The 24,659-nt window shown below is 41.6% G+C and overlaps 1 protein-coding gene and 2 long non-coding RNA genes across 3 annotated transcripts in view; 1 reads left to right on the forward strand and 2 right to left on the reverse strand.

The window, feature by feature from the left end:
- The window catches only part of GALNT11 (polypeptide N-acetylgalactosaminyltransferase 11), a 48,770-nt gene extending 47,720 nt beyond the window's left edge, over positions 1–1,050 (reverse strand). The window contains exon 1 of the mRNA XM_027648502.1: positions 965–1,050. The gene's annotated coding sequence lies outside the window, so the exon portion shown is untranslated. The remainder of the gene's footprint in view (positions 1–964) is intronic.
- Positions 433–18,784, forward strand: LOC113949645. Its single transcript, XR_003528489.1, has 7 exons — positions 433–715; positions 5,668–5,833; positions 6,275–6,413; positions 7,060–7,218; positions 15,804–15,865; positions 17,333–17,421; positions 18,681–18,784. It is a non-coding gene; the product is annotated as an uncharacterized LOC113949645 (long non-coding RNA).
- Positions 11,476–23,594, reverse strand: LOC113949646. The gene is made up of 3 exons (XR_003528490.1): positions 23,427–23,594; positions 14,774–14,903; positions 11,476–11,615 (listed from the first exon to the last, which is right to left on the reverse strand). It is a non-coding gene; the product is annotated as an uncharacterized LOC113949646 (long non-coding RNA).
- Between the last annotated feature and the right edge of the window lie 1,065 nt (positions 23,595–24,659).

The following is a 24,659-nucleotide window of genomic DNA, read 5'->3' on the forward strand; positions in this document are numbered from 1 at the left end:
CAAGTAACTTGGAGACAGTTAATTTGCTTCAGTATGTTCTGTTGCAGCCTTCCTTATAAGCTTCAATGCACAAAAAAAAAAAAAAAAAAAAAGAAAAATACCACATGGCAACAATGAACTGACTAGAAGGACTGGAGAGCAGCCACAAAGAACAGTACGTATTTGCTAAGAGGAAAAGAGAAGCTTCAATGTGGCAAAGTATATACTGAAAAACATGGGGGGGGGGAAGAGGAGAAACAGTTTAAAAATAAATTTCCCGGTCATAAAGATAAGAAAGCTTTAATACACCGCTGGGTCACACAGCCCTCCAAAAAGCAATGCCTGACCTCACCCTGCAAACGAATCAATGAACGGAGCAGCGCCAGCAACACCAACACGTGCCGACCCTCACATTTTGGGCTGAGATTTGCAGTTTCAGTCTACCTGCAGGCGGGCTGCTGCTGCTGCTCATTCACATGCACTTACACACTGAAAAAACAGTAATTACGTTATCTTCCCTGCTATGTAGCACAACCCGCTCCAGCCCCTCGGTCTCCCGTTAAACCAAGAGCCCTCAGCACGCAGCTGGATCACCCGGGGACCCCGCCTGGGCAGCCACCGCTATCAGTTCGTACGAGTGCCAGAAAGGGGGTAGCCCTGAGCCTGACCCGCCTCCGGTGCTCGGGAACCGCGTCCCTCAGGGCAGGCGGGAAAAGAGAATCACAGAACCAACCAGGTTGGAAAAGACCTCTGAGATCGCCGAGTCCGACCTACGACCGAACACTACCGCGTCAACGAGCCTGGCCCCGTCCCTCACCCCCCGGGCTGCCCCGTCCTTCATCCCCCCCGGGCTGCCCCTCGCACCGCACCGGCCCCGTCCCTCGCCCCCCGGGGCTGCCCCTCACACCGGCGCCGGTTCCCCCGCCGGGGCCGCCTCCCCTCGCACCGTCGCGGCGGCCCCTGTCCCCCACAGCCCCGCACTCACCGCGGCGGCGGCATCGCCCCGTCGCCCACCCCGCGCCCGCTGTGGCGGCGGCGCTGCCGCCATGTGACCGCCGCCTCCTCCTCCTGCTCCTCCCCTTTCTCCTCCTCTTCCTCCTCCTCCTCCTCCGCTGCCGCCATGACAGGCGGGGCCGAGACGGCCCGAGAACATGGCGAGCACAGAGGGGCAGAGCGGAGGGACTGTGGGGTTCTTGCTCGGCTCCCTTTTGCCGACCTGGGCGGGGGGGGGGGGGGAATTGTGTGTGTTAGGGATGGAGGGATGCGGATGTGCGGCTTTCGCTCCCCCTCTCCTCTCAGATTTACTGTGCATCTCTCTGCTTGTCCCACGGAGCTTGCACGGTCCCTTTCAGCGCTCTCTGAAGTTAAAAGCCCCTCACGGAGGTGTTTATTTTGGGTTTTGCGGCCCGGGAAGTACAGAATCACAGAATCGTTAGGGCTGGAAGGGACCTCTAGAGATCATCCAGTCCAACCCTCCTGCCAAGGCAGGGTCACCTGGAGCAGGTGATACAGGAATGCATCCAGGTGGGTTTGGAATGACTCCAGAGAGGGAGAATCCACGACCACCCTGGACAGCCTGTCCCAGTGCTCTGACACCCTCCATGTAACAAAGTTCTTCCTCATGTTGAGGTGAAACTTCTTGTGTTTTAGTTTATGGCCATTGCTCCTCATCCTGTCGCTGGGCACCACTGAAAAGAGTCTGGCACCATCTTCTTGTCGCCTGCCTTTGAAATATTTGTATGCATTCATGAGGTCCTTCTCAGTCTTCTCCAGACTAAACAGGCCCAGCTCCCACAGTCTCCTTATAACAGAGATGCTCCAGTCCCTGAGCTTATCCAGGGGCTTTGAAGGGGAGCAAAGGAGTGCAGGTCAGGATGTCTGGGCTGACCAACCATGGTTCCCTCACCCTGTAGTTTAAGTAGCTCTGTGGAATGTGGGGGGCTGGTTTCTTGAGCTGGAAGGGGGAGATAGCTGAGGGAAATCAACCACAACTACCCTGAAATAATCTGAGATTGGCATAGCAACAAGATTCACATCCTCACAGGTGGAGAGGAGCATTGAAACCTCAGATCTTTGATATCCACAGTGAGTGATCACAGAACCACAGAATGGGTCAGGTTGGAAGGGACAACAGTGGGTTGTCCGGTCCAACCTCCCTGCTCACGCAGGGTCATCCCAGAGCACATGGCACAGGATTGCATCCAGACAGTTCTGGAATATCCCCAGTGAGGGAGACTCCACACCCTCTCTGGGCAATCTGTTCCAGTGTGTGGTCACCTGCACAGCAAAGAAGTTCTTCCTTATATTCAAGTGGAACTGTGTGTGCTTCAGTTTCTGCCCATTGCCTCTTGTCCTAAAGATCAATCCATTGCCTTGCTAGACCACAGCATGGTGGGGTGCCCACCATACCACAGATCTGTCTTTATGTGGGATCACTTGGCAGATGTCCTTTCTCCAGAAAAGGTGGTGAAACTTGAAGGGTTTGGATTCATAAACCCTGGTGAGGTTTGAGAACAAACTCATTGTCAGATTTGAACAGCATAGTCTGTCCTGGGAGCTTACTTTGTATATACCCAGATTACAGAACTTGAGCTGCCAAGTGACACTTTGAAGATGGCAGATTTTATTTAAGGGAAGTGGAATTAAACCAGGTTGACACAACCCAAGCCCATTCTTTGGCGGATATTGCCCCCGGTATCCAGAGATTATGGCAAGGTGCTTTATAACACACAAATACAGCAGAGTAAAGAACCTGTCAAAAAGCTGTAGGTACAGCATTAAAGCACAGAGGGCAAAAAGGCAATCCATAATCAGGAGCTGCAGTGAGAGGAAAAGGAGTGACAGCCTGTGGAGGGGTTAGTAGGCAGATGACAAGGAGGTAGCAGGGATCAAGATGAAAGCAAGGTGTGCAGTTAAGTGAGATAGCCACACAGCCAGCACCCCCATGAGACAGCTTTTCATAGCTCCTGTTTCATAATGGCTAACACACAGCTTTGATCTCTCTCTTACAATAATTGAGCCCGAGGACTGGAGGTGTGTGTTAAGCTCATTTAGGTAAAAGCAACCTCAGCTCATATGCTATCTGCTTTCTGCAGAGCCATTATCCTTGAAGTTCTTCTAATTTGGCCAGTTGTTGCCTACCTTGTAATTCCAGGTATTTAATCTCTTTTAGTTCTTATCACAAAGAGTTTCCCTGGTGCTTGGATTATAATTTTATTAACAGAATTAATAAACCGCTACATTTTAGTGTCATTTACTGTAAAATCTTTGATACGTGTTTCACTTCTCAAAATTCCTGATAAAGATAATCTGTCCAGCCCAATTGCTTAATAAACTCTATGATAACTTGTTAGTGTTAACTAATTGGCCCACTACCAACCTGCTCACAGCAAGGGACAAGAACTCATATGAAAGTGCTGGCAAGAAGTCATAACCCAAAGTAATCCTCTGTCAGTGTGGCTTGTGGTCAGAATCTGGGATCCACATGTATTCAAGCACTGAAATTTCATTTCTGTTGTTGGCATGTCTTGGACACAGAAATGACACAAGAGAAAGGGACACTCTGAGCTGCAAAAGATATTGTTTAAATCCTGTCTCATTTCTTAGATTGACTCACTTCCTTTGTGAAAAAGGATGTAAATGTCCCCAAAACCAAACAGAATTAATGTATATTATTTTTCTAACTCCAAATTGTTCAGTACAAATTTCCCCAGCTGATGTGTAGAGCTGAGATAGAGCTGATGTGATCAGCTGAGATAGAGAAGACTGGGGGAAACTCCAACTGGGAAAACTTGCATTTGTTTCAGTTGTTTCCTGTTACAATTGTTTGCCTATGGGCTGTCCGTGACTGAAGTCAGTCTGCACATCCCCTACTAGAATTTCTATGTGATTATGGCTGTGAATGGTTTAAAAAAACCTTGTAAGTACTGCAGAGTTTATTTGGAGTGTTTGAGGAAGCAGAACATTTGTCTGGTTGCTCTCAGACATCTTCCTTCCTACTACAGATCACTTAATGTGATTTTTTTGCCTGTTTTCCAAAGAAAATAGGGTCAAATGACAACTCTGAATATGTATATGGGTTTATCTGATCTGCTCTCTCGTCTCAAATACTTTTGAAATCTTGGGCCATATATATCAAATTTGATAGTAGGTGAAGATCTCAAAGGAATTATATTCTAAATGCCTTTGCAAAAATAGATGTCTGAATAGAAGAGAGAGACTGTTATCCAGCACTGAGGAAAACCCTGTAGAACGAGATCATTCCTCATACCCTTAAATTTATTGGGAGCACTCGGGGAAGAATTCATAGAGCTATCATGGCTGGTCTGTTGAAAACATCAATCTCTCATGCTTTGGAGCAGGTGAAAAGGCCAAAAGGTTGTTAGGTACATTAAGATAAGGAATAAAGAACAAGACGGGATGCTTTGTAAAACTGCAAGCGCTTGCACATCCTGAATATTGTGTGAAATTCTCCCTAAAGCACTAAGAAAGGTACAGAGAAAAGCAATGAACTGATTGGAAGTAAGGAATTGCTTCCTTAAAAAAAAAAAAAAAAAAGGTGTTTAAATACACTTAAATGGTTTAAAATCTCTTGTCAGACAGAAAGTGAATTCTGTGTTTCTTGTAGCGCAAGATTTAGGTGTCCTGAGTGAAATTACCAGGCAATAAATTTAAAAGAAACAAAAGTATCTTTTCTCCAGAGTTACAGTTGTAAATTGTTGCAAGAGTATCTGAGAGGCCAAAAGTATAAATGTTCTCGTGAGTGGATTAGAAATGGAAATGAGAAAAAGCCCCTCAAACATAGTGCTAATGCAGCTGCCAGCTGAGGAAATCTCCAAGTAGATTCAGCCAGCAGATTAAGGCACCTAAATCTGGGTTTCAGCGTGTAGGTGTCTCCATGTGAACCAGATGTCTAAGCTCTCCTTACACTCAGCAGAGAACTAATGTGGGATTTGGTTACATAAACGCAGGCATCAAGTGCCACTTTAGGCATGTGGAGTTTTCTACTTGGCATCCTGCTCCAGGGAGGCAGCAGGGCTCCTAAGAGCCTGTTCTATCTGAAGTCTCCCATGGGAGTCTTTGCTGTCTCAGTCCACCACAGCTGTCACTCAGCACTGGTGGTTGGCAAGCTGAACCCTGCTCGTGGCTGCACAGCAAACTGTCCAGACCACCTTAAGTGAAAATATGAGTGTATTTTGAACACATCAACTGTATTGAGTAATTCTCTGTCGACTCTAGGAGGAATCTGTGTTCACAAGAAGACATCTCCATGGGACACCTCAATCTGAGCGTCAGAATTTATAGGCTTTGCCAGGCTGTACAGAGGGAATATTGCTTAGTTTCTAATGATATTTCCTGAAGTTTCCTTAGCTAGTTGATTCGGCAGGGCAGGAATTCAGCATTTAGTAGAAGAATACAAGAGATTATGTATGAAAAACCGTCTTAAGGTACTCGGATTTATTGATAGTAAGGATTGTGGGAAGGTTTAGAGTCACAGTGAACTGTTTAAGGGTGCATGGATGTGTAGTGAACTTTGAACACAGTGCCTGATTGCCTAAGCCTGGAAGATACCTGATGGCCAAGAGTTCTGGGGCAACCACAGACCCTGCTGATGAAGCCACCAGATGACAGATTTTTAAGCTGTTACATCCTGTAGCTGAAACAGATTTTTTTTTTTTTTTCATACAGGTAAATCAAAACTAATTTGGTTGATGACAGGTTTTGCACTGTTCTGTGAATCAGACCAGTTAGAACTTGTTAAGAGTATCAGAACTTGCCTAAGAAGAATTTAGGCTAGGACTCAGGGCAAAGAAATTAGAAAGAAGGGTAATTAGAAAAGTCAGATGATAATTGGGTGAGTTTCAGAACACAGAATCAGCTTTTTCGTCAGTCTCTTGTGCTTCAAATGGTTCACATTTTCTCATTGGAATTACAAAACTTTTAGCACTAGTGCTGTCCTCTTGGGCTGATGACAGTTTTAATAAAACAAATTCAGCAGGCTCAGAGTTTCTTTTTTGGGCTTAAACAAGGATGGAAGGAATGTTTATACTTCTAAAACTGCATTGTTAACCAGTTGTGCTACTGCAGCAATGTTCCCATTTGCTGTTTATTGAGAGAATGCCCTGATCATGCAACAAACAAACAATAAATAAATAAAATAAATAAATAATAAAAACTTTAACAGAGCATCTGTAGCTCTCAAATGTCCTGCTCTTCAAGGTGAGACAGAGACAAGAGCAGAGAGCAGATCTAATACCATATAATTGACAGGCCCTCTCCCTTTTCTCATTTACAGGACACAGATAAGATGTAACAACCAGCTAAATATATTAACATTAACCCACGCTAATGAAGCAAGAAACAAGTTGTGGGCAGGAATGATGAGCATATGTGATGTGGCCCTAAAATGTGCAGGAATATGAGGAAGAAGCCAGGTGTGTGTGACAGACAGTGCTTGGGAGAATTCACAGATCTAAGGACCCTGCTAAGACTTGTTTTGTCTTAGCAAAACACTGCAGCACTGAACATACAGAGAGTAGTATTGTCATGCTCTATTCAATTCCCTTCAACTTTTTCCTTCATTTTTAAGCCCAGGCTGTGTTATTTTGATGTACTTCTTAACACTTCTCTTCTGTGGAAAAGTTCTGTTTTGTTTTCGAGGTGTTGCTGGCTAAATTCCATCTATTTTTCGTGTTCAGAAGTTCTCAGTCTTAAGATCTGGTAGTGAGATGCTACATATTCTAGAATTTCTTTTTACTGCAATAAAACATTCCTTGGAATCTGTGGAGAGGTAATTGGCTAAACATTCTGTCCAGTGTTGCTCAATTGTGCTCAGAACACTTCACAGTCTTGGGGTCTGAGTCAGCCTGGGTTGATTTTTTTTCCACTTTGGACTGTTTTGCAAAGTTTTGAGAATGAAAACAATCCCATAAACTCCAGAAATCTCATAATTGAATTGGTTTTTCCCCAATGAACTCTATAAGAAATCTACCAAGAGTTTCCTTTCATCATTGTTTCTGATAGGAGAAGGAAAAAAGTTTATTTGCAGAGGAGCTCAGTCACATTATCTTCTTTATACAGATGTGGAAGTTAAAGCAAAGAAGCATGAAGTTATTTGTTCCAGGTCATCCAACTAAGCAGTGGCAGACAAAAAATAAAAGTGAGTCCTTCAGTACTCATTCTGTTGCATCACTCTGTCTTCCTGTTTTGATAAAAACATCTGCAAAGTAATTTTCATAGGTAAGTATGTGAGAAAGATTCAGACTTCAGACTTCCTGAAAAGTCTGACAAAACCTTTAGTTATGTCACGTAAACAGGGGTTAGATAGAGTTCAAACTGAGACAAAGGCTCTAAGCCTGAATTGTGGCATTTCTTTTGTATAGATATTTATATTTTTTGTAATTTTTTCTCATAGCAGGTATAATCTTTCCAGTATCATTCATCAAAAGATACCTCAGCCTCTAGCCCCATACCTGTTGTATAACAGGATGCTCTTTCTTTTTTTCATTCTGCAGTTTTGTTTTTTACATTCTCAAGAATGGATTTTCTTTTTCCCACCACTGAGAAATGTGTGAAAAGGATGTACGTGTAAGAACAAAAGGATTATTATCCAGTAATATTCATAGTTCCATTTTAGCTCTATTTTTTCCCATTGGTTTTACAAAATTATGCTGATTCATACCAACTGGGGCTAGTTCCCTGCTTCTCTGTAGCAACGTTACTATCTCTTGTAATCACAGAATCACAGACTTGTACCCCTTCTTTTACCCTCCTCTCTGATTTTTCACTGTCTTTATTTCTGTGTCCCACGCTAAAAAAATTTCACAACTTGACAATTTGTACTTGTACTTCCTTTTCAGAGGCCTGAGTTATATTAGTATTCCTCACCTTTGCATTGTTTGTCTCAAAGAATATGTGCAATTCAGGAGTAGTTGTGTTTCCTACCTTATGCACATGTAAGAAACTGAAGAGGAAACTATATTCTTATAGCTAAGAGGACAAGAATTAGGAGACGTGACTGTCCCTCAAGGTGCTCTCTCCATAAATCTGATTTTACTGCTTGATGTCTTCATTTGTTATATACAGTATGTTGACAAAATTCTTACCCCCACAACGTATTTAATTTGTTTGGATTAGAAGCACTTGTGGACAATTAAGTATCACTACAAGCCTGACCTCTCTTAGGATTCCCAGGCAAATCCAAAGCAAAACAAAACAAAAAAATCCCCATCAGCAGTGTACTCTGTTGCATCACTAACTTGTGGTTTACCAGAGAAATGTGTGGGAGTAGGCCACCAAAAGCAGTGTTTCTAAAATGCAAGTTTTGGAAGTGTATAAATGATGAAAACAAATTAGAAAGTAAGCATTCTAGTTGGTCTATACAGAACCCAAGAGCTGTACAGTTACTTTATTCCTTATTTTAGCAAGAGAAAAAAAATCTATAGGATTAAAAATCTTATGGTAATTTTGAGGCCTGTTAAATTAAATGAATGACTGGGGGAAACCATTATCTCACTATCTGAAAATGTCAAGCTCTGAAAGAAGTATAGTGCCAAAGGAAAATGGTGACATTGGAAGATAAATACTGCTGAAATGTGGCCTGAATAGACGGAATAAATAGCATGTTAATAGCACAGTCTGTTCAAGTTATGAGATGCCCCCTGGTGTTAAAAACTTTGGCTGTTTATCTTTGTTGAGACACTGTACATGGGCAGGGCAGGTTAAAACACCAGGATAAAACACCTAAAGCATTAAGAGAGGATAAGAAAGTGTAAAAGGTAAATGGAAACTACATAAGGACACAAAGCTGCAGGATTGGTAGCAATGCCATTTAGGATCTACCTGCCATGTGCAATAAGCAGAATTAGCTGTAAGCTCCTCGGTTTTAGGTAACATTTTCAGAAGCAGGAGGGTGCTGTATGGTGATCCAGCTGGGGAAGGGGTCAGCAGCATTTTATGGATGCTATAGATGGAAGGGAGACTTGGAGAGGCTTTGGAGAGCCACAGAGAGAGGAGTGTCCTTCACCCAGATGTCTCTCTCATAGCACTGTGAGGGTTATGGGACCCCCAAATCTGCCCGTGCAGCCTTGTGTCTCAATTCCTATCACCACAAACAACAACATACCCTGTCTTCTTCCTACAGCTACTTCTGCTTGTTTGGGGCTGCTGAGAAGAGGAGGAAGCAGGGGGAGGGCACAGGAGAAAAGGAATTATTTCAGCAAAGGGAAGGGAGGAATAGAAGGTGCTGAGCCAAAGAGGAAGGACCTTAGAGAGCAAAGCTTTCTGTTCCTACTGCTGGGGTCAAAAATCACTGCTCCAAAGAACCTGACAGTAATTCCTGCTCCCCTGGCTTTCAGGGACAGCAGTGGTTGTGCAGGTAGAAAGCAGGTGTGGCCTGTGTGCCTTGATGTTTCTGTGTAAGCCAGAGCCCTGAGGAGAGTCCCTGTGTCCCCAACAGTGCAATGACTACTAGGACACGCTTTTACAGGAGCCCTAGAGTTCAGGTAGAACTTTATGTAAAGTATCACTTGTTAGAGAAATGCTAGTAAGTAATAGTAGTAGTATCTTGAATAAGATAAGAGAAAGAAGTGGAAATAAAATATTTTCAAGGTCTGAGATTAGGCTGGTTGGCAAGAGGAGGATTTAGAAGAGTCAGAATTTTCTTGGAATAGTCTTGTCAAAAAAGAAAACTTGGAGTAGGAGAGATAAACTAGAATTCTGTTCTTGCCTCTAAATTGGTAGGGATGGCTCTTCTCCAAACCTAAGTGGCAGTACTGTATACTAGGAAGTTGTTCTGTGGTGTTAGTTATCCAGGACTTTTCTTGAAATAAAGTTGCATAAACCATGGGAACCTAAATATGTATAAAGAGCAGAATCAAAATAAAGTGATTCTAAGATTTTGGGGGGGAGTTCCTGCACTATAACATATCTTTTTGTAACTGATCCTCCAACCTTGTTTTGGAGGATCTTCAGGAGGCAAAGCAGAAGATGTTTGCTGCTTCATTCAAGCAGAAAAAAAAAGAGTATCATAAGATATTTTCAATGCTAAATGAATACTAAATCTCACCCCTTTTTTCTGTTCCTGGGGGGAAAAAAGAATATATAATATTGTATCATTAAGAGAAAATACCAGTGGTTTAGTCAGGTATCTGATTTTATTGCCTACATATTTTGGAGATTCTTTACCCATGAAAGTTTTGTGGATTAGGTGAGGACAGGGAAATGAGGAAATGAGGGCAAAATCCCTTTGAATAGCGTGGTGAACAGATCGATATTGGTTGTAACAAAATTTCATTTCAGCCCTTCATTACATAAAAATTTGTTGTAAAACAATCCTAGTGGTGTTCTTACAGCCTTTGTTGCCAAAAGAAATAAGGTTAAAATTTCAGCTTTCATTGTAGTGAAAGCCTCCAGCCCTTGTGATCAGAGGAATAAAGCCTTAAAGATTTGAGAGCTCATCCTACAAGAGTCAATATAAAAATAAAAATAAATGAAGAAAGAACAAAGGGAAATGTTTTGTAGTATTTTTTAACAAAGCCATTCTTATTTTACAAAGACCAGCTCCTGGGTTTGTTAGTGCTCAGGCTGGTAACACTGAGTGTAAGTCCCAAATATGTCTTCTGGCACTGCACCAATTTGAGTTAAATCAAAATATATTCTCCATTCTCCTAAATGCAACTTCTGCTGTACCAGATTTTGGAACCAAGTTATCTGAAAATTACAAAGCAGTACCAGATGGTGACTGTAGGTTGGCCGGACTTTGCAGTCTCTCTTGTCTTGCCACATGTTTCACCACTTGGAAAAGTCCAAATTATATTGTTCAATTATTTGTCTTCTTGGCTCAATGTTCCCTTTCTTTGATGTTCTGGATGGGTGCAATTCTTCGTGTGTTCACTAGGTGGGTCCCCACAACTGTGCACTGGGGAAGCAGTTTGTTGAGTGGCCAGAACACGCTTGGGTAACTGTATCTCCCAGTCAGCTTTATTACCACTTTTGGGTTTGGCACAAGTTCACTGCACCATTCGTTTCGATGTACAGTTTAGTGATTAGAGTGTTGGGAAGTTATGCTTTGCTACTTTCTATACTAGTCAAAAAGAAACAAACAAAGGCATCTTTTCCCATCTGTGTGAGGAATTTATTGACTACAGAAGAAAAACAAGACTTTTTAGCAAAATCTTCAGAAATTTTCTTTCCAAGTGTTTTATATGAGTGTGCACTTACATTAAAAAAATATTTACCCTCTCAACCCGACCAAAACAAAACCCAAACACAAAACTTTAGTTCTCTCTCTCTCCCATAATGCCCCATAGAGAAGATAAAGGAAAAAATAATTCAGATACTAGCAGTATTTTTAATTTCCTATTAGGAAGTCATGGTGCTCTGACTGAGGAGGCAAGTAGCTTCTTTACTGTCTCGTGTCGTGTCTTCACCCTGCCAAGAAAGAGGAGCCATTAACCTGCAGGGAGCTCTATTCTGTCATGTCTGGGCTGTTTCTGACATTTGAACTCATACACTTAAAGCTATATCTCTTTATGGTGTACTCTGTAGCACTGATTTAACTTAATCATGGATAACTCTTACTCTGGGAGACTTATCTAAAGATATCTTTTCGATGCCCACTTCTTGTATCTTGGCACCTACAGAAAGAAAATCAAAGCAGACAATTTCAATTATTGGGAGGTTTGGGTTTATTTCTTTCTTCTTTTGTTCCCCCTCTTATCCAGGCTCACTAAGTGAATCTTTTTCATCTGCTTATTTGATATGGTAAGATAATTCATGTGGAAAACTATAAAGAAATGCAAATTTTGATCAAACTAAAGGTTTTATTTCTTGTGATTTATGTTTAGAGGGCAAAAAAAGGTGAAGAAAATTCTTACATTATTTATTACAAAGATACGCTGAGAACTAAAATTGATTGTTTTCTCGCTCAGTAAATAAAACTTTTATTCATTATTGACTATATTTAAAGTCAGAAAATCTTGATCTGTCAAATGATTAATGGAAGATGAGAAAGGCTGTCACAGAACACACAGAGATGGTAGTACTTAATGTCAGAGATCTGGCTCAAAATTCATCCTCAACAGTGACTATAACAACTGATTTGCTGTTTTGAGCAAGCAGGTAGATAGAACTTTCTGTGTTTTACCCAAACCAGTTCTAATGGTCTGCTTGTCCTCATTTTGATGGCAAGAATCCAAACTTCGAAAAAAGTAGCTTCTGTACTTTTAGTTATCTTATGTCTCCAAGTCATGGTTATGAGCTCCAGTAGTTATCTCTCCATTATCAAGCTCGTATCAGTTACAATCTCCCCTCTTCATCTCAGTGCAAGTGCTCCAGGAATCCAAGGCAATGAAGAGCAGTGAGAAATTCTATGAAAACCTTGGTTCAGATTTGGAAAGTTCTTGTGAGTCTGAGTCTGGAGATGATCTGGGAAGGGGCATCTCATGCTCTCCATGATTAGAGCCACCCTTGTGTGTCCCTGGGCAATTACTGTAGTGGGAGTGCTCGCCGTTTCTACTTCCAGAGCTACCAAACCACAGAGCCAGACACTCTGTATGAGGTTGGTCTGCTCACACTTGTCTGGCACCATCATTTCCTCTGGGAAAATGGCAAAAGCAAATAGCAACTTGTCTGTTTGCATGTAGGCGTGAGCCTCCTGAGAACATATAATTTGGCACCGCGCGCAAGCGAAGTTCAAACATCCTCAAGCTCTGAGCTGTTGACAACTTCTCTCAGAATAGACACGCAAACTACGCAGAGCAGTTTTGGTGCTGCCTTATCTCAACATCACCTTCAAAACCTGTAATGGTTCCCCAAGTCACTAAGTCACCCTGACCTGGGAAATGCGCTCGCAGCAAAGGGTGTTAACCTTTGCATCGTCCCCGCTCGCCTGCAGGCGGAGGGTAACAACACTTTACAGCCTCACCGGGACCCTGGGGGAGGCACAGCGCACTTCAGCCTCTGTGGGCACGGAATGCTTATGTCTTGCTGCCCCGCAGCGGCTGGGTTTACAAAAGGAATAATCCCCACAATACAGGCAATGCTGAACAATTCAAATAGTAGCAGTTCCTCAGGTTATTAGCTCTGCAAAACAGGCATTACATTTACACTGGTTCCCTGCCTACTACTCTGAATTTGAAAGCAATTAAGCATAGCTGGTGTTGTCACACCTCTGCTGCTGTCCCTCCTTTTTAGAAGGTAGCATGGAAGGGCCAAGTATCACTACTGTAATGAAATCAGGGGGAGGTAAATACAGCATATAAATATTCCAAGGCCTCTTGAGATTGAGAATCAGCACAAAAACCTTGGCTACAACTCTGAAAACCTGCAGTTGTTAATAGAGGATTAAAGTGGTAGGGCATCCTCTGGGCTATACCGGATTTAATAAATGCCTGTGAATGCAGCATTCAGTAGGACTCCAAGGCAAAGCTCGACTGTAACTTGGAGTCTGCACAGAGGGAAGAGTGAAAGCAGTCCAGGATCATGTTACTCATCTGATTGCAAAGGGCTCTGTTTTCAGTGCTGCCCCCGGGGCTTTACCTGATCTATCCAAAGAGAAGATGTCTGCCCTTCCCACCCTGCAATCATTCATACATAAACAACTCCAAATACTTTTCTGACTGTTCTGCCAGTTTCAGCTCTTCTTGCTTATCCAGTGCCTCCTCTCCTGCCAAAACAACAAACTGAGCTCGTGTGGGTTGTGGTTGGGGGCAGAGTCAACCAACAGCCGTGTGCTCGTTTCCTTTGTTTTTCACGTTTCTCTTTGGCCTTTCCTTGGGTAGAATCCAAGGGATGGATCACTGCTGGTTCCATCATGATGCAAAAGGAACAGACATCACTTTTCAAACAATGACAGCTTTATGAAGCTGAACAGTCTCAGCCAAAGTCTTGATGCTATCATCAGTCATGTCTTTCTTCTCAGTCCCTGCAGGTGACTGCAGCTGGCAGCAGATCTTTTGACAGTCAGATTCTGTATGTTATCTCTGCTGGACCAAGCCTTTAAATAATTGGACAGGAAGATCTGGGAAACAGATATGCTGTTTCAAGGCATAAATAACATCGTGCTGAGTGCTGCAGAAAGCTTTTATTTAATTCAGTTTGATTTGGTTCAAATATGGTCATCTGGTTTGGCTTGCAACCAAGATTTCTGTAGATTTCTTAGACCATCGACTGTCACATGCAACTCACTTCTCACTGTGCCTCCAGTCCTCAGCAATTCAGTGGGAATAAAAAGATGTTCTTGACTTAAAGGAAATGGAGATAAGGAGTGACGGGAAGTCAGTTTGTGAGATTTTCTAATTTTCTAATAGTAGAGATCCGTATAAATAACCAAAACATGGGACTGAAATGGCAAGAGTTGTTGCTACTCACAACAGAGAAATGTGGAGAGCGTTGCTGGTACCCTGCCATCAAATCATGTTGTGTAACAGTGAGATCCATCCCTGTGACGAAAGCCAGACCATACAAAGTAAAAACTATTTAAGCTGTTAAAATGGAACTTAAATTTTGGGTGCTCTGTCTGACAAAGTCACTGTGATGGTGAATTAGACCAGTTATAAGGAAGAAATTTTTTACCGTGACAAGGGTGAAACACTGGCAGAGGTTGCCCAGAGAGGTGATGGATGCCCCTCCCTGGAAACATTCAAGGTCAGGTTGGATGGGGCTCTGAGCAACCTGGTCTAGAGGAAGATGTCCTGCTTATTGCTGGGGGTTTGGACTAGATGAGCTTTAAAGATCTGTTCCAATCCAAACCATTCTATGATTCTACGGTTTAATTCTTCAATTTCCTTATTACCTATTGTGATGATTACTCAGAGCTTCATTTTAGGTCACAAAATATTTTTGATAGTGATCAACTTCACATTTTAATCTACAGGTATTACCCGAAGGCTATTTTTTGGCTTCCAACACACCAAAATATTTACCTAAGTGGGAGGAAAAAAAAGAAAGGAAAAAGAAATGAAAGAACCTTGACCAAGGACACACGCATTCCTGTTTGCCTTTTTTTATTCCCCCACCCTTTTTCACAAAGGGACAATTTTGTCTACCCGGCCTTTCATGGAATGCAATCTGGGAGGTGATTTCGTTTTTGCCGTGTAGAGGAACAGCACAATCCCAGCAGCGACAGCATCTCACCCCCAGTGTATCAGCAGTGCCCTTCAGCCTGAGCAGTTCACCAACAGCTCTGGACCAGGGACAGCAAAGAAGCATCAGATGTTTTGACCTGTGGCATTTTATGATATTTCCTTGCTTCCCAGAAGTCTGGGAGGCTCTGGATTCCTTGGCGTCTGGTTGAGCCAGGAAGATAGATTAACTGAAGGACTGTTACTGTTTTGTCTTGGGTGAGGCCTTGTGGGCAGCCAGTTGTTTTATTTTGTGTATTGCACAAAAGGCTCCTTTAAATCTGTGTGTTCTAGGGATGAGGGCTTAGAAGTGAGAGGATAAACTGTGGGATATTTTTTTTCTTTGCACAGCAGTCTTCACTGGCCAACACTGTTGGCAAAAGCAGGCAGAAGAGAGAAATCCCCGTAGAGCAATGCTCACGCACTGCCCTGTCATGCAAAGTTTAGGCCAGAAGGTTAAGTCCAACAGGGTACTAAGGACCTGATTTTAAAATTATCTCACTGCCTGTCCCAGCTGTTACAGGGTGCTCTTGTAGCAGTATAATGTGCTGAGCGGTTCTGAAAGTCAGGACCCAAGAGTCTAATGCTGCAGCTAGACCACAGTTACCGTGGCTTTGTGTGCGCAGGGAGCTCTGCTGACTTCAGTGGGTTTCTCCTTAGACCAAAGTGTTCACCTAGAATTGAATGTTTATCTGTTTGCAGATCATGGATGTCCTACAAGCTGTTTGAGAGACAGCCTGAACAAAGCCAGGAGACACTGTGAGGTCAGTGATATTTGTGTAAACCACACGACATGGGCTTTCTCAGATCATCCTTTTATAGTGCCACAGTTCTTACTCTCACATCTGAAAACAGAAAAATTATTGTGTGCTCACTGCAGTATATCTCTTCCTGCCAAAGCTGCCTCAGAACAGAAGGAAAAGACAGCTTTGTTATTCCAGCTATGGCTTTTTAAAACATTTTTATCTGATACAGTTAGGCTCCCAGAGAATGTTTCATGGATATGTAGCTTATTATATTATTACTGCAGTATATCTGTGTTAAACCCTCTATCATTCCACAGCCCTTTGAAATAGTGAAGGCTTATAAATCCTGATTTACAAATGAGAAACAGTAGCACAGGACTTAACCCCTGTAAGATTTCTCTTGGGCAAAATTCCCACATGGGAAGAGTCTGTTACCTTCTTTGTTCTTGTCTCAGACCACTAATGTCAGTGATGGTGAATGAACTATGTGGGATTGGGTCCATGCTGGTGAAAGGGGGTAAGGAGATATAACCTGACCTGCTGTAGTTCCTACTTATTTCAATAAAAGCTGTGAGCACACGATACTCTCAAAAGGTCTTAAATGATTTGGAGTGACCCCGCTCTAACTGCTTGTAAGAAAACTGCCAGGGAAGATGCCAGTTATTTTGCTAGTTTGGGTTCTTCCTGACTGAAAGACAGAAAATGTGGTACAACAGCAGATACAGCAGCCAGTTTGGGGTACCAACGAAGGCATTTCTATGTGAGTCTTGGCCTATCTTTGTTTTCTTATGCAAACAAAAATAAAATTGATAAGCATATTAATAACTTAATTATTAACTAACTTAATAATGTTGGCCTTCAGATTGCCATTAGGAGGGATTTAAGCTAATATAGAGGTCTCTGAATTCTTATTCCAGGTTCCTTGCACACCTGCCTGTCTGTATTGATCAAATCCTTGAGGTTTTCCTCACAGCTGTTAAGAGACAGAAACTATAATAGCTTGTGTGCATGTGTTGTATGGCCTGGTAAAAGTCCATACAGCTAAAAGAAACTCAGGTTTCAGGTTTCCAGGTTTACATATAGGTTTTTTCTGATGCAAGAAAATGCAAAACAAACTCATAATGCATTTGGACACATCCCAAACTGGAGGTGAACACACTTTAAACCCCAAGAAAATGTAAACAGAAAAGTGTTTGCTGCATTCAGGCTTCTGTCCTGGATTCTCCCAGACAGTTCCAAACTCTTTTTGGTTTTCCTGTCAAGTTTCTGGATCTAATTAGATCAATCAACGTTTCACTGATGCACTAAATGAGATATATAACATTAGATAATCTCACCAGTATAAGCTGAGATGTAAATTTGATTGTCATCTTTAAAACTGGCATTGTAGTGATGACCTTCAGTCTCCAACCCCTTCATTACTTCACTGTTTGCCAAGGAAACTTGGACTAAAACTTGCTGAGCAAGTGTTGCTTTTCACCCCAGGAACTTGTGTTGTCTGCCTGTGGCTTGGGCCTTGCAACTCAGTGGTAGATCTGCTTTGTGACTTGAGCAAGTGCCACAATTGATGAGTAGTAAGTATTCCAGGAGTTTGCCATTTGCCCACCAAGGAATAGATCCACAATGGTGAAAGGAGTGCTGTATGTCACCTGTCACCTCTGTAGAATTTGCTTCACCTCTAGAGAATATTTAGGGATAAGACCAGTGACAGGACCCAAGGGAATGGCCTGAAGTTGTCTCAGGAGAGGTTTAGGTTGGATATTAGAAAAAGGTTCTCCACCCAGAGGGTGGGTGGGCACTGGAACAGGCTCCCCAGGAAGTGGTCACAGCACCAAGCCTGAGAGAGTTCAAGAAGCATTTGGACAATTCTCTCAGGCACATGGTGTGACTCTTGGGGATGGTCCTGAGTAGGGCCAGGAGTTGAACTTGATGATCCTTGTGGGTACCTTCCAACTCAGCATATTCTGTGATTCTGTGACACTTAAACCCACAAGATTTTCTATAATGGAAAATATTACAGAAACATACAAGATGGGTTACTAAGTTTATGTTTGTCAATAAAGCCCTTCCATTGCTGCTCTGACATCTCATCCAGGCTGACATTGATTAGTTTCTGCTGTCTGTGTCAGACTTGGTTCACCTAGAAAACTTGAGAGCCCCATCTTTCTAGTGATAAAGAAGTTACTCTGGGTGTCCTGGAACAGCTGTTCCACCCTGAAGTAGATTGTCTTGTCACCTACCCCTGGTAACACTTTCCCTTCTTATCTCTGATGATATGGCACTCTGACTCATGTTAATGAAGGAAATAAGATCATTACTGTATCTCTGTAATATGTACTCTACTGTCTATGAAATACCTCATTTTTCTGTTGAACAGTTGATTAGAACACATTCTTGGTTTCAGTTTTGAAATGGTTTCGGTTTTGGTTGTTTGGCTTTTTTTCCCCTCTTACAGGTCCCTTCAGACAGAGTGCTAAATTTTGCAAATCGTAACTTATAAATATATAATGTACAATTCATAAATAATAAATTATTATTATAATTCCATTTGAAAATGCATTTGAAATTAGCTCATTTTTAGCAATTTATTGCAATACTTGAAGATAAATGGATGGCAAAACTGGGAATTGGGGTTTCTGGAAAGACAGTTTCAGGAACTCTTAGTCTCAAGGGCCTTTTTCCTTTTTTCTGCTTAGCACAGAGATGGGAGTGTTTAGCCACCAGATATATTAAACATACCACTCAAGTGTTCTTTGGCTTTGTGGGCAGGGTTGTGTATAGGAATGTACAGTCCTCACACCTTTACACCTCTGGTGTAACCTTTTTTTTTCAGGTGTTTTTACCTATGTATGATTTTGAACTTGGTACAGAATAAACATGGTCTCAGCAGGGTGTGAAGAGCTCTAGTACAGTCCTTGCATTAAAACTGCCCCTGTCTGACACAACAGTACAAAGTTCAGGCTGAACTGGATTGTCTGTTCTGATACAATTTTCTTTATCTTATCAAAGGTCCCCCAGTGAGCCAGGTGAGTCCTGACTGCTTCTTGGCCTCTGGTTCCCTGGCTCAGTCTCTCTCTTCAGGCTGCATGAGTCAGTTTGCTGTTCTCTGGCCACTGTTTTCTAGTTTTCTGCCTATTTTTTCTCTGGTCATTTTTATCCATTACCATATGTTAGGAATATTTTGGTTCATAAAACTCTGACTTGCCTTAATCTGTCTCAGAATAAAACATTTCTTTCTCACATTTTCCTAGATCTGTCTCTGAATGTAGTCACAAAAATTTTGACTGCTGTGTGTACTTACCCTGGTCATTTTGGATTCCCTGCCACCACATTTCCTATGCACAAAATCATATTAAACTGGCTAGCAGTTTCCCCACTTACCATTTCTACATTCCCAAAATGATAACTGTATATTAAATAACAATTGCATCTTCACAGGGACAGTCACAGCTGTGGTTGGCACCAGCAGCTTGAAGAAGTGGGCTGTAAATCTGGCTCGTGACATTTATTACATCTCTGTCCTCTGAGAAATATTCAAGTCACATTTTAAGACCATTATGGGCAATTTGTCCAGACTTGAGTGAGACTACTACAAAATAAAAAATCATTTTCATATGTCTAGCTCCAGTTTTATTTCTCATGATGTGTGGGTAGTGGCTCATTTTTCTGAAAGGCCTCTCTTTGGCCAACTTGGTTTCCAGCTGACCTTATAAGATTGCACTGTTTGTCTGAAAAATCAATTAAAAAAGAACTGGAATACATTTCTATTATATATTAACACATGTCCTTGTAAAGAAAGGCTGCAATCTGGGCATGCAAAAGCTAATAATTGACCAACTCGTGGTGCCATACTATTTGTTCTATTTATTTTCTTTGCAGAAAGCATGCAAGCACTTTGGAGGGACACTAAAAAAAAATCTGCAGAATATTCATACCAAGTTTAAATGAGCACATTTTAAAATGTTGAGCAATGATTATCAGTGTTTATCACCAAGGGCTCCAAAGCACTTCTAACAAAAGACAGAAAGTAGATTTTATAGGTTAATGGTAGTGCATGAAAAATAGGTTTATTTTGGCTCATTGCAAGACTGAAAAAAAAAAAAAAAGCTGAAGATCTAATGTGATAAAGGCACATGAAACCACTGCTTTGTGGTTTTGTGTTACAAGAGACAAGTTCAGCATCTGATTTCAGGAAGTTTCTGAGGGCTCCACGAGGTGCTCAGCATTTGCACAACTGTGTCTGCAAACCACTCTGACACTGAAGCTTAACGGTGACATTTGACTTGGTGGAGAAGGTCTCAGTGACTTGTGGTCACTTGTGGGGACAAAGCCAAGGCACTGCTGTGTCAGTTGTAGTGACAGAGGGATGTAGCCTGGAACTGTCATGTCCAGTGGCAGCTGAGAACTGATTTGGCCTCCACCCTCATTTACCTTCCTTAACTTGTGTGCAGTCTTTTGTTACTCACTGACTGTACTCCTTTTCCTCCAACCACAATTGCTTTGTGCCCTAGAAGTATTTCACTTCCACAGAGTTCATACCACAGGACTATTTTTTCCCTAAAATACTTTCACTACACTAATCTTTCACAGAATCATCATCACAGAATCATTGAATAGCCTTGGTTGGAGGAGACCTTAAAGATCATCCACTTCCAACCTCTCTGCCATGAGCAGTGACACCTTCCACTAGACCTAGTTGCTCAGAGCTCCATCCAGCCTGGTCTTACACACTTCCAGGGATGGGGCATCCACAACTTCTCTGGGAAATCTGTGCCAGTGTCTTACCACCCTCACAGTGAAGGATTTTTTTCTTAATATCTGATCTAAGCCTTCTCTCTTTCACTTTGAGCCCATTCCCCCTTGTCCTGTCATTACATGCCCTTGTAAATAGGGTTCTTTCTTGTAGGTTCCCTTCAGGTACTGCAAGGATGAAATTAGGTCACACCAAAGTCTTCCCTTTTCTAGTCCAATGGGTATGTGGGTGAGAATCATTTTGAGTTGCTATGGTCATGGAGGTGCCACAACTTCTTTGGCTTCATGGTACTTCCAGGAGATGCCAGGACCTCTGAAAGAGTCTCACAACGTTCAGAACTACCTCACAGCCTGTAGGACTAAGACTAAAATAAATCACTCTTATCTCTTCTCAGTGATTTTTGGGAGAACTCACCTTTCCCTCTGGACAAGGACATATGTTCTGGGAAAACATGAGGACTTGGAGCATTTGAATAGTTAACTTCTATCCATGTTGTTTTAAGGGAATAATGGTCTTTCACCCAAATGAGTAAATTCTTTAATTCAGTTTATAACTCAAAATGAGCTTGAAAGATGAGCTAATCTCTGGTGCTTTCACTACCTGCTTTGTAACCTGAGACCACTAAGATTTTAGGGTTACATTTTTTTTCTCTGACTAAGAGAGAGGCTGGGGGCTGTATTTGAGCAATGTAATGGCAGGGTAGACTCAGCTGTGATATCCAGCTGTGAATGGACACTTATTTTTTGGTAGTCATTCCTTATTGGGCCTAATTCTGAGATTAACATTTACATTCTAGGTGAGAACATATTCCAATCACCTGTTATTACCCTGTTATCATATTGAATATAATCCCTTTCATGAATACATTGCTATTGTCTTTTTTGCCCCTGTTTCTTATTGAAAATCCATTCCAGAACTTACTTGCTCTTCCAAAGAAACTTCTTCCAATTCTGTATGTTCACATGCCTGTTTTTTTTTTATGTTTGTTCTTATATCAGTTTTAGATTTCAACTTAATAAATTTGAGCTGGAGCAGAGAACGCTATCAGAGTCAGGTTGATGCTTTTTGAAAGAGCTTATAAATCTGTAATTCCAGTGGTCTTCAGTTTTCTTCAAGGAGAAAGTACATGTTTCTTCCTGCCCAGTGATGCTTTGATACCAAAAGCTTTTTATTTGCTTGGAGCAATTCTCCAGTTTTGGAGGTTTGTTTTAATTTTGCTTTTACAATTGAAATATCTGATCTCTCATAGTAGATATTAAAGAGAAAACCAGCATAAACCACCCAGAATCACCTTTGCTACTAAGTGCTTATACAAAGGATAAGCAATGAAACAGTTTTACTGTGAAAAGAATTAATGAGAGACATAATTTTTTACAGATAAGAAAATGGTATTGTTCACTCAACTCTGCCATTGAAGCTGCAATTTTTTGTGTCATTCAGTGATAAATATTTGTTTGACCTTTGATATGTACTTGTTTGAGTATTGGGATTTCCTCAGCTTCTCTTTTAGTGCTAATGAGCAGAATGTACTAAAAATATTTTTCTTCAACTTGCCCTGGTTTCATGGGACATCAGTGTTCTGGCAGGACTAAGCCTTTTGCTAAGGGATTACTGTCAGACTCTGAAGAGATGAATGGGAAAAGTTCATCTCCCAAAAGCTTAAAATAAAATGTCTGAGTTTCCACTCCCAGGAGTGGAAGTCTTGCTGCTGAGCTGAATGACAGCAAACCTTACAGATTTGAAGAATAGCATTATTTTTCATCCAAACATCAAAAAGTAAATTCTGAATATCAAGTTCCTGAGTGGCATCTGACTATTTCATTAAATCAACCACATTGTACCAAGTACTTTGCATTTTATTTTGGCAGTGGGATAGTATTTGTTTAATATGGATCCTCAAGTCCTGATAAAAACAAAACTTCCGTTAAGATAAGATTGCAGGATTAGCCTCAACTTTTGTAATTAATGGCCTGCTTCCAGCAGAAACTATCAACACTTTTTCCTCAACAGAAAATATAGTTTCCTTGAGGCCAATTCTGTATGGAATGTTTGAGACTGCTTTGAGATACATATGCCACAAATGTTTATGTCTGCATATCAGCAATTCTCTGTCTTTAATATAATATAAAATTACGTGTTCATGGTGAGTTTTACATATGGATGGTTCTCCTAGCTTCTTAATTAGTTATACATTATTTAATTACTCTTGTGTCGTATGTAGTCAAAATACAAATGTGTTACAGTTATGATTAGAAGTTCCCAGACACAAAATGCTTGTCATTATAAACTTCTAGATATTAAATATCAGTTTAGATATTCATAGTTACGATAGTTCTTAATAACTATAATTCTACTATCAGTTCAGGTAATAAAATAATTCTCAGTAGAGCTTGCTACTGTGCAATGAAAAAAATCATCCATAGCCTTGTGCCATCAGGAGTAGTGTTGATGGGTAGGAAGAAATTTGACAGAAGGCTACCTGCTCTCTCTCTCCTTTCACCCAAACTGCTGTGATCCCAAAGCAGCTCACCAGGACACACTGGAATGAAGCACCAAGACTCTTGGGACCCCTCACCTCATGGTCATCTCCCAGTGGAAATGTGTCTTGTGTGCACCACATTAGTGGTAGGGCATAATGAACGTATTTCACTCAGATCAGTGAGCCTCCACATTGCCCACACGCATTTCTATGTATACCAGAAAATAAAAGAAAATAAATTTGTATTTAAAAAGAAGACCATAAGTTCAAGGTTATACAATTCCTGTCACCTGTGAAGCTTGCAGAGGTGCCTGCAGAAAGAGACTCAGAAGTTATTTGCTTCTCACCTGATACAGGACTTTAATCTTGTCTCAGTCTTCCCCCTGCTCTTCATGCTCCTCCAGTATGTAGGTTTTGTGCCTCTCCTACAAATGATTCCTGATTTTAGTGCCCTGTCATACAGCAGTAGCACTTTCTCACACTAGGAGCTCTGCTTTGTGGCAGGATTTTAGTCGTTCATGATGTGAGGCACTGCCTGATCTTGCTGCTCTGTGAACAGGGAAGGGCACTGGGAGAGGAGGAGACGTGGCCCTTTGCTTGGCCTCAGTCCAATGTCACCCCGTGCAAGTGTCCTGTATTAGTGGTGCCAAGGGGATCAGTCATTCAACTTTCCACCAGTTCTCATGCTACATAAACACCTGATGATCTTTGTCTCTAAATTATGGCTCAGGAACATGCCCCTTTCCCAGGTTTGCTCTTAGTCTGCAGCTGGGGACCTCCCAGGGCATTTTAGGACTTTATTATTAGTGTTTATGTGCTATTTCACATTTATTTTTCCCTGAGAAGCTGCTGTTTGCAGTCTGGTTGACAGCTGTTTGTCACATATTCCAGCTGGAAGAGTTCTCTGCATTAATTCTTGACCAGTTTTCTCTTCAGCACCTGACCCTGTTGCTTACCTTTGGAAGTGTGACTTCCTTAGTCGGTGGAAGTGGATATGACCTTGACATCTGTTCTTTCCAAGCAGACCTTTCGTATCCCATGTTTCATGATTCCGGCAGACAATTGCACTGTATTGATGCTCCACTTCCCCAGCATTTTGTGGTGAGCTTCTGCCTGTGTCCTTATTCGCTAAAACAAGAGACATTCCTGCTGGCTTCTTCTGTTTGTTTGTCTCTCTAAACTGACTGTTGAATAAGGAGTAAAGAGCACAAATGGGGAAGTCAATTCGACTTCAAATAACAGAAATTCAAGACTGTTGCTCTCTGTGCTCTCCCCACAATGCTGAGTACTGAGAGAGCTGGGAAGGCTGACTACTTTCTGTTGAAAGTAATTAAGTTAGCCCAAAATGGGGACCTATCAGTTACTAGTTATAAAGGCAAGAACTCTTTTCTTTTCTTTTTATGGGAACACTCGGTAGAAAATACTCTGATTTCATGGCCAACGTAACTCTGAGGATTCATGTTACCTACTTTGTGCCTTTCATATGCTAATTCATACCTACCTAGGAATATTACAACTATAACCTCTTCATCAGTAACAGAACACAATCAATTTTGTTTGTTTGTTTTGTCTTCGATCTT

The sequence above is a fragment of the Corapipo altera genome, unplaced genomic scaffold (genome assembly GCF_003945725.1).
Source record: "Corapipo altera isolate COAL_440 unplaced genomic scaffold, ASM394572v1 47, whole genome shotgun sequence".
Classification (NCBI taxonomy): domain Eukaryota; kingdom Metazoa; phylum Chordata; class Aves; order Passeriformes; family Pipridae; genus Corapipo; species Corapipo altera.